Here is a 10,025-nt window from a genome sequence, read left to right as displayed (position 1 = left end):
AGTGCCATAGCCTCTGTACCATGGTCTTTCACTGTCTTGGGTTAGAGTTCTCTTGCTTGAGGGTACACTCGGGCACACTATGCTATCTTATTTCTCTTCCTCGTGTTTTGTTTGAGTTTTTAGTTTATATTGAAAAGATTGATTTTAATTACTGTTCTTAAAATATTTTATTTTTCCCTGTTTCCTTTCCTCACTGGGCTGTTTTCCCTGTTGGAGCCCCTGGCCTTATAGCATCCTGCTTTTCCAGCTAGAGTTGGAGCTTAGCAAGTAATAATGATAATAATAATAATAATAATAATAATAATAATAATAATAATAGTAGTAGTATTAATAATAATAATAATAGTAATAATAATAATAATAATAATAATAGTATTAATAATGATAATAATAATAATAGTATTAATAATTATATTAATAATAATAATAATAGTATTAATAAAGATAATAATAATAATAGTATTAATAATAATGATAATAATAATAGTATTAATAATGATACTACTACTACTACTACTACTACTACTACTACTACTACTACTACTACTACTACTAATAATAATAATAATAATAATAATAATAATAATAATAATAATAATAATAACAACAACAGCAGCATGGCTACGAGTCAATTCTTCTCACATTATAAGTAGCCACTATAATGTCAACTGAGGATATTTATCGCATTAAGAGGAGAACTAACGAAAAACATCCGGTGGCAAAAAGGTTCTGAAATGATTCAGTTATGTGATCACTGGGTGTTCTCATACAAAAAAGATTAGTCTATAGTCAGTTCTTTTTAGAGAGGCAGAATTGCACCGACTCGCGTGGGTGCCCTTTTAGCTAGGAAAAGTTTCCTAACAGCTGATTGGTTGGAAGTGTTTTTGTTCGACCAATCAGCTATTAGGCTGATGACGTTAATAGAACATGTTGCTTGACCTTTGACCTTGACCTTCCAAAATTTATTAATTTCCAGCTTTTTTACATGAGTTAATCCCTGCAATTTTCATTGCTCAACGATTAAAATTGTGGCCAGGAAGCTGTTCATAAACACACACAAACAATCAAACACACACAAGCAAACAAACAAACACATACATACAAACACACACAAACAAACACAAACAAACAAACACACAAACAAACAAACACATACACAAACAAACACATACACACAAACAAACAAACAAACACACAAACAAACAAACACATACACACAAACAAACAAACGAACACATAAACACAATCAAACACAAACAAACAAACACATACACATACACACAAACGAACTAACAAACACACAAAAACACAAACACACACACAAACAAACTAACAAACACACACAAACAATCAAACAAAAACAAACAAACAAGCACAAACAAACACATACACACAAACAAACTAACAAACACACAAATAAACAAACAAAAACACACACAAACAAACAAACACACACAAACAAACAAACAAACAAACACACACAGACGCTCAAACAAACTCACACAGACGCTCAAACAAACAAACAAACAAACACACACACACAAACAAGGGCGGAAACATAACCTACTTCCTACTTCGTTAGCGGAGGTAAATATCGTAAAACTAAATCTAATCATTTTCTTCAATGCCAGTTCTTTCCTTAAACCGATTCGTACGAAATCCTTTCCACATCCTGGAGTCGTTAAGTCACCTCAGAGTACTTGATAGGATCATAGGATCCTCTCGGTACGCTTGGATAGGCTCCAGTGCTTCTCTTGGAAGCAGTAGGTAACTGGCGTGCGTGTTTGCTTTAGCAGTCTTGTGCAAAAAAAGAATATATATTAGATAAAAAAAAACCAGTTTCGATTGGTTTCGATGACGTAGGTCTTACGTGTTATATATATATATACACACACACACACACATATATATATATATATATATATATATATATATATATATATATAATATGATAAATTTTGCATATTTAGACGTGTTCTTCATATTCACGTAAGCCATATATTATGATACATTAATCCACTTATCGACCTTGGGATCAGACCCCAAGGCGGAACCACTCAAAGACAATAGCTTATGACCGGCCGGGAATTGAACCCTGGTCCAGGAAACCTGTATGACAGAAACATAGCCACATAGCTCTATATATATATATATATATATATATATATATATATATATATATATATATATATATATATACATATATATATATATATATATATATATATATATATATATATATATATATATATATATATATGTTAAATAAATATATATATATATATATATATATATATATATATATATATATATATATATATATATATATATATATATATATATATATATATATATATATACATATATATGTATATATATAGATGTATATGTATATATCTATATATATATACATATATATTATATATATATATATACATACATATACATATATATATATATATGTATATATATAGATGTATATGTATATATCTATATATATACATATATATGTATATATATATACATACATATACATATATATAACGGATTTTGAGCGAAGCGAAAAATCTATTTTTGGGTGAGATGGCCATGTCGTCCTGATGGAAGTTCCTATAGGGTAGCTTCCTAGGGTATATTACAACTACGGCGATATTCCCAGAGAATTTACCTTAAGGTACCAGAATTCTAACTCCTGGAGCGAGTATCCCTCGTGAAAGGGATATCGCGACATATCAGAGGACGTATTCTAGACACGTCACATGGCAATGTACATCCTGGACAGAGATTTCGTCTCGTAGGAGGTGATTGACGAGATACGAATTCGGGAAAGAAAAAGGGGGAGCCGCTCCCAAGGCTTCCCTATCCCCCGATTCGTATGCGTGCCTGGCGCCAATCCTGGCGCCATCTGTATTCCTTGTAGCGTACACGAGGTGCTACAGATACTGTATGTAGGGAGGGGTCCTACAGCCCTTTCTTAGAAAGGCAAGGGCGGGTCCATCAGGACGACATGGCCATCTCACCCAAAAATAGATTTTTCGCTTCGCTCGAAATCCGTTTTTTGGGCTCAAGCCATGTCGTCCTGATGGAAGTGTACCAGAGCATTACTGTATCTGTGGATTCTCAGAACGTGCCGTACTCCCCGGAGGTAATTTTTTCCCGGTCGACTAGACCTAGAGACCTAAGATGTTACCGTTATACATCTTTTCAACTAACTATAAACTATGTTAGAGCTTCCTGCCCCCTACAGGGAAGAGTCCTACTAGACTCTGGAAAAGTCTCGAAGAGTACATATATCTATGTATGAATACCAGGCAAGCTAATATAGTGGTCTCGCCCTATATTAAGTAAAGCATAGTTTGTAAAGGACCACTGCGTCAATATGAAATATCGACCAGTTTTCCGCACAATACTTGTATTGGACAAAGGTTTTATATCCGCATAGGAGGAAAACCAATGCAACATAGCTTGCATAAAGGAACAATTCTATTAGAATTATCCCAGATAAGGTACATAGAATGAATGCTCAATTATACCAATAAATTGACACAGGTGAAGGAGACGCAAGGTTCTCAAGAACCAGATTATTGACAGGCAATAAATAGACAGGTTAACCACAATTATATATATATATATATATATAAGAAGAGGATGACCCAAAACTTTAAGCATAAGTATGATAGTAAACAGAGCTTGTTTGTCTGAAAGAAAAAACATTAGATGCCACTTTTAAGATACCGAGGTATCAAAGTCATAAAAGCCTGTATTACAAATCAATGACATTAGCGTTAGAAACGCTCGGCACACATGTCTGCACTTATGCTAGGTTCACCTTCGGAAATGGAACAGTCTGGATGGGCAACACAGTGCCCTCACTTAGTTTGTAGTACAGTATGTAACTACACACTCACCCTGGAATTAATCGTCCCAATTAAGACCACTGTTCCTCACAGAGTTAAACAGTAGGGTTAACACCGCGACCCACTGCTACCACAGATCTCTTTTAGTTCCTCTACTTGCTTCGCATAGTGGCGAAAGAACACTCTGGAAGACTTCCAGCCAGTGTATGAACGGAGATGTTCAAAATCCATACAATTAAAGAAATTTAAGAATGAGGCAACTTTCCTCGGATCGTGACCTGCGGGTGTATTGTCAGGATCCGCTCTGCGAATAAAATATGTGATTTTCACTCTGAGTTGATTCAGAGATAAATTTGAGCCTGATGTTTCTCCCCTGAATAGTTGACCACCCTTGAAGTCTGAAGTTCTATGAAGATAGACCTTTAGGCATTCTACTGGACATAGAGATGCATCTTCTTTCAGAGGGCAGATTCTCCAGGGACCCCACCTGTTGGTGGGTAACTCATTCTTGGCGAGAAACGTAGGATCCGGAAACAGGTTCAGTTCTTCCCCATCCAGGAACTGAACACGACCTGCCTCTCTCGAGAGGCTACAATCTCACTAACCCTGGCCCCGGATGCGAGTGCAAAATAGGAAAATAACTTTTTGTGTCAAATCCTTTAACGCACACTCTTCATTGCTCAACAGAGAAGCGAAATGAAGAACTTGTCTAAAGACCATGAAATGGGCTTTGGAGGTGCTGAAGGTCTGAGCCTAGCACAGGCTTTCGGGACTTTATTAAAGATCTCGTTACTTAGGTCGACCTGGAAGGCATATAGAATGGGTCTTGTCAAAGCAGACTTACACGCTGAAATCGTGTTCGCTGCCAACCCTTGACCATGGAGGTGGGGAAAAAAGATAAGCAGAAGTCTGTCAAGATCTCCTGCGGAATCTTTGCCTTGACAAAAGGCCACCCATTTTCTCCAAGATGACTCATATTGCCTTCTAGTAGATTTGCACTTATATTCCTCAAGGAAGTCTATACTGGCTTTCGAAATCCCGAAACGCTTTCTCACCGCTAGGGAGAGAAAATCATGAACTGCAGGGTCCGGGTTTTCTGTAATGAAGCGCAGACAGTTGACTTCTGGACTCGCTGGGTCAGAACTGGATCTGGTAGTGGTACAAACTTCAGCTACAGTTCCAATGCCAGGAGGAACCACACGCTGTTCGGCCACTTGTGGGCCACTATTGCCGCTACCCTTTGAAGGATCTCAGTTTGTTGAGGACCCTCAACAGAAGGTTGTGAGGAGGGAACAGATAAATCTTGGACCATCTGTTCCAGTCGAGGGACATCGCGTCCACTGCTTCCGCTAAGGGGTCCTCGTACGGGGCACGTACAGGGGCAACTTCTTGTTGTCTCTCGTCGCAAAGAGGTCTATCTGCAGTTCTGGGACTGATTCAGAATGAAGGAGAATGATCCTGCGTCTAAGGACCATTCCGACTCTATCGGTGTGAACCTGGATAGAGCGTCCGCTGTCACATTGCGGACTCCTTGAAGGTGAACTGCCGACAGGTACCACTTCTTCTTTTCCGCCAATCGGAAGACGGCCAACATCACCTGGTTGAGAGGTGGTGACCTCGATCCTTGTCGATTCAAGTATCTCACAACTACCTCGCTGTCTATCACCACTTTATGTGGAACGAATGACGCGGGGAGACTTTCTTTAAGGTAAGGAGCACTGCCCTAGCTTCTAGAAAGTTTTATGAGAAAGGTCTTGAATAGCCTGGACCAAGTCCCCTGGACTTTTTTCCGATGAGAGTGACCTCCTCATTTCTCCTTCGAGGTGTCTGAGTGAATCGTCACCGACGGGGGAGGTGGCTGAAGAAGAACCTGACTTCTTTAGATGTCTGGCTTGGGACCAAGGCCTGAGAAGAGTACTTAGCCGAAGCGGCTGGTCTTCTCAGATCTCTTCACGCGTTTGATGCATAACTTCTCCAAACTCCGATTGCATCCTTTAGCTGTGCTCTTAGCACTGGGTCTGTCACCGAAGCAAACTGGAGAGAGCGCAGTACTCTCTCCTGCTCGTGTCTTGATATCCTTTCGGAATCTTGAAGTCACTTGACAGAACCCGCTATCTCCTTCCTTTTCTTCGCCGGGGTGGAGAAACGGTGTGACAAAAGGTCCCAGTGGATCTTAGCCACTGGAACTTTTGAGATGGAGAAAGTCGAGACTTTTTCTGTTGATCTTGAAGCCTAGGTACTCTAGGAACTGGATCACTTGACTGGAAGCTTGCAAGCATTCTGTCTCGGATGCTGCCCACACCAACCAGTCGTCCAGGTAGGCTACTACCTGAATTCCCTTTAGGCGAAATTGTTTGAGAGCTACGCTCGCAAGCTTCGTAAAATTCCTTGGGGCTATGTTTAGCCCGAATGGCATGGCTCCGAAGGCGTATAGTCTTCGTTGTAGCCTGAACCCTAGGTAGGGGGAGAGTCGATGGCTAATTGGAATGTGCCAGTAGGCGTCTGACAAGTCTATAGAGACGGAATATGCCCTCTTGGGCAGTAAGGTCCTTATGTGTTGCAGTGTTAGCATTTTGAATTTGCAATTCACTATGAACTTGTTAAGTGGCGACAAGTCCAGAATGACTCTGAGCTTTTCCGAGTCTTTCTTGGGAACACAAAACAGCCTCCCTTAGAAATTGATGGGCTTCACCCTTTTTCTCCAACAGTTCTTGAACGTACTCCTCCATAACGGGGGTGGAGTGTTGGAAAAACCGAAGGTACGGGGGTGGAGTGCTGTACCAGCTCCCGCCCAGTCCATTCTTGAGTAGGCTGTGGGCCCAGGGATCGAAGGTCCACCGATCCCGAAATTTCAGAAGTCTCCCTCCTACCGGTATCACCTCACTTGGACTGCCGTCCTGAGGTCTTGCCTTCCTGACCACGACCACCCCTGAATCCCCTTCCCCTTGAGGGGCGTCTAGACGAGCCTCTGGCTGCTCCTCTAGGCTTTGCTCGAAAGGAAGTAGACTGCCCTTCGAACGCTGGGGTGAATGCCGTGGACTGTGTCGACTCGGCCTGGGGTACCCACTGAAAGGTGGTCGAGGTTTGTGCCACGATCTGGGGCACTGGGGGCAATGGCAATTGCAGTTGCTGTTAATGTCTAAGAGGCTTGGCTGGCCGAGACGGTAGCCTAGTCCTCTTAGTCTTCCTCTTTGGTTGAGGACCCTCATCCGGGGAAGACTTTCTTTTGATAGCCAGGCCCCACTTCTGGAGAAGGTTTCTATTCTCCAAGGCGGCTTTATCAACAACTTCTTTGACCAAGTCGGTAGGGAAAAAGGTCTTTTCCCCAAATGTTGGAGGAGATTAGTTTCTTTAGCTCGTGCCTCACCGTAGCCGAGGTAAACACGAACTCCCTACAAGCTCTCCTTGCCTTGACGAAGCCATAAAGGTCCTTCGTCACTGTGGCCAGATGAGGCTTGGCCACTACCATGAACATTTCATGGACCTTGGGGTCACTTGCCATCGTCTCGAGAGTAGTCTGAAGAGACATTGAGGCAGTCAGTCTTTCTTTTGTATCGAACTCACTTCGCAAAAGAAAGTCAGACAGCTTAGGGAGGTCCTTGCCGAACTGACGTCCGGCAATATCAGCCTCCAACTTTCCCACTGAGAACGTAAGATGGACGTCCTTCCAGTCTTTGTGGTCCATAGGCAGGGCCAGCGACAAGGGTTTACACTCCTCTAGGGAGGGGCAAGACTTGCCGGCCTCGATTGCTTTTAGTACAGCCAGAAACCCTTTCTGTAAAAGGGGGAAGGCTCTAGTAGGCGAGGACACAAAGGAAGGGAGCTTCCTATTCAATGCAGCTACCTTTGAGTTAGAGAAGCCCCTCTCTTTCATCGAGGATGAAAGTAGAGCTTGAGCCTTAGCATGGTCCATCACTATGACCTCCTTCGGCTCTGTCTCCTCCTTTGAAGCTGGTTCCTTCCTCAGCCGGACATAACAGTCCGGGTATGACCCCTTGCTGGGCCAGAATTCCACCCTCCAGGGGAACTGAGCCCAGCTTATCCGAGATGACGATCTTTCCAGTCGTCATCGGCATGTGCTCAGCATACCTCCATGGGTTAGCATCTGAGCACAAGGGAAGATCTTTCACACTGAGCTTTTTCTGGGGCCCATGTGATTCTGCAAGGCACTGCATTCGCAGTTCCATTGCAGCCGCCTTCTCCTGATTCTCCTTCTGCATTTGTTGGATCAATCCAACAATATAAGAGAGGGCCTGTCCCAGCTCTACTGGGAGACCGGCCGATGTAGAGGGGCTTGAACTTCATCCTGGGCTTCTGCCAGGAGGTCTTCCTCCTGACACCCGTCCACATCAGACATCCTGTCATTTAGCTGGATGTCTTGCATCGCGACCACGACTTCAGCATCCACCTGGATCTGAACTTAGGGGATCTCCTCTTGAGGCTGGGGAATCACTGCATCAGCTGATGCCTTAGGGAAAGGATACGCCCTCATCTTCTCACTTGGAAGATAAGGGCCAGAAGTGTTCTTTTGGAAGCCCCTTACCCAGGTATGAAGCTTCTTCCTAGCTATTTAAATGTCTCATTAATCAGGTTAGTGCACACAGTACATACCTGAGGGACCCAATACCGGAGATCATCCTTGGAGACAGCGTATGCTGCGTGTCTCCTACAAAACTCATGTCCGCAGAGGTTCTTGCTGCTGACATTGCAGAAAGCACTTCCCCACTTCGGAGTGTCCTTCTGTAAAGAGAAGAAATTTCCATGAGTATCAAGTGAACTATGTATCACTGGATATGCATAGTATAGCATAACAATTCAGAAAGGAAAGACACACACTTGTGTTTCCCTCACAACCCATTGTTGCAGCCTTCCAGATAATAAAATCAAAAATGGTTTATCTCTTCTAGAGTAACCAATGCAAGGTTTCCAGAGGAAACAGGTGGAGCTCACACCTAAGCAATGATTTTAAAATCCTGGATAATAGACAGGGAAGAACTCAGCTTCCTATCTGAGGGCAACAGCAAAGGGATGTGCAAGAAAACACAATAGTGTTAGAAGATACAGTGCTGTACCAAAACCTTTACTATAGTTTTCTTCTTACTGTATATGCTATACAGAAGAATACTAGTACAGTATAGGGGGATGTGTGCCGGCCTGCCTTTGCCGGCCGGCACACACCACAACTAGCTTTAAAGTATACTACTTAACAGCTATAGGGCGGCAGCACTCTGGTTCAAATGCCTGTGCCGGTCGGCAGCAACTGCCGGCCGGTAACAGCCAGTGTTGGCCGGCAATGGCTGCCGGCCAGCAACTACACAAGGTAGTACCCAGCTGCCGGCCACACTCTTGGTGACCGGCAGACAAGGACTGACATAAGCCGGCCGGCAAAGGTACAAGACCGATGCCAGCCGGCAGCAAAAGAACCAGAGGACTACACCTGCCCGGCTGCCGGCCTCATAGGCCGGCAGCCGGGACAGGTACAGCACTAGAAGAAAAATAGAATGGATGCCGGGATAAGAGTGTACACAACCTCCAAGCCCGGCAACCGAAAGAGTGCATATAAGGAAGGGGAGCAACTAATTCAGGCTTCCTTGACCAATGCCGTCCGGCTCTGCCGGCAGGCATGGATGAGGGACCAAGAGAGGTCCGGGCAGCACTCGAAAACATAAGACCCTTGCCGGCCAGCAGCTCTGCCGGCCGGCAATGGGCTGAGTCAATTCCACATCCCAACCTATACTAGGTCCAGAAGTAGAACGACGTACAGTACAGTAAGACCCCTGCCGGCCAGCTCTGCCGGCCGGCAAGGTACAGTACAGTAATGGCTAGGCCATTACGGAGATAGAGGGGGAAGGGACAAGAGGGTCCTGCCAACCTTGCTTTAGTGACAGATCACCCGCAGCCAAGAAACTTATCTTAGCCTAAGGGAGATCTAAGGGGAAAGGCCAGCAATACTTGCCAGCTTCCAGAGCACCAAAGCAAGGAAGGCGTTGCTACTCCCAAGGGAAGAACTTATCCTCCCCCGAGAACAGCAACAGGACTAGTCTGGTAGATCACAAAAGAAGGAATCATAACTACAGAAACCTTCGGTAGTGACCTAAGGGAGCTAAGCTCCCTTTGTATGTGTTAGGTCAGCGAGGGGGACTCTGCCCCAAGCCAGACAACACAGAC

At 43.6% G+C, this 10,025-nt stretch overlaps 1 protein-coding gene across 1 annotated transcript in view; it reads left to right on the top strand.

Annotated features, from left to right (window-relative positions):
* Window positions 1-10,025, top strand: part of LOC137641409 (phenoloxidase-activating factor 3-like) — a 152,005-nt gene that overhangs the window by 58,568 nt on the left and 83,412 nt on the right. The gene's annotated exons all lie outside the window — the stretch shown is intronic.

Source organism: Palaemon carinicauda, chromosome 5 (genome assembly GCF_036898095.1).
Source record: "Palaemon carinicauda isolate YSFRI2023 chromosome 5, ASM3689809v2, whole genome shotgun sequence".
Classification (NCBI taxonomy): Eukaryota; Metazoa; Arthropoda; class Malacostraca; order Decapoda; family Palaemonidae; genus Palaemon; species Palaemon carinicauda.
Note: the sequence above shows the minus strand (reverse complement) of the source record. Positions and strands in the feature narration are given on the sequence as shown.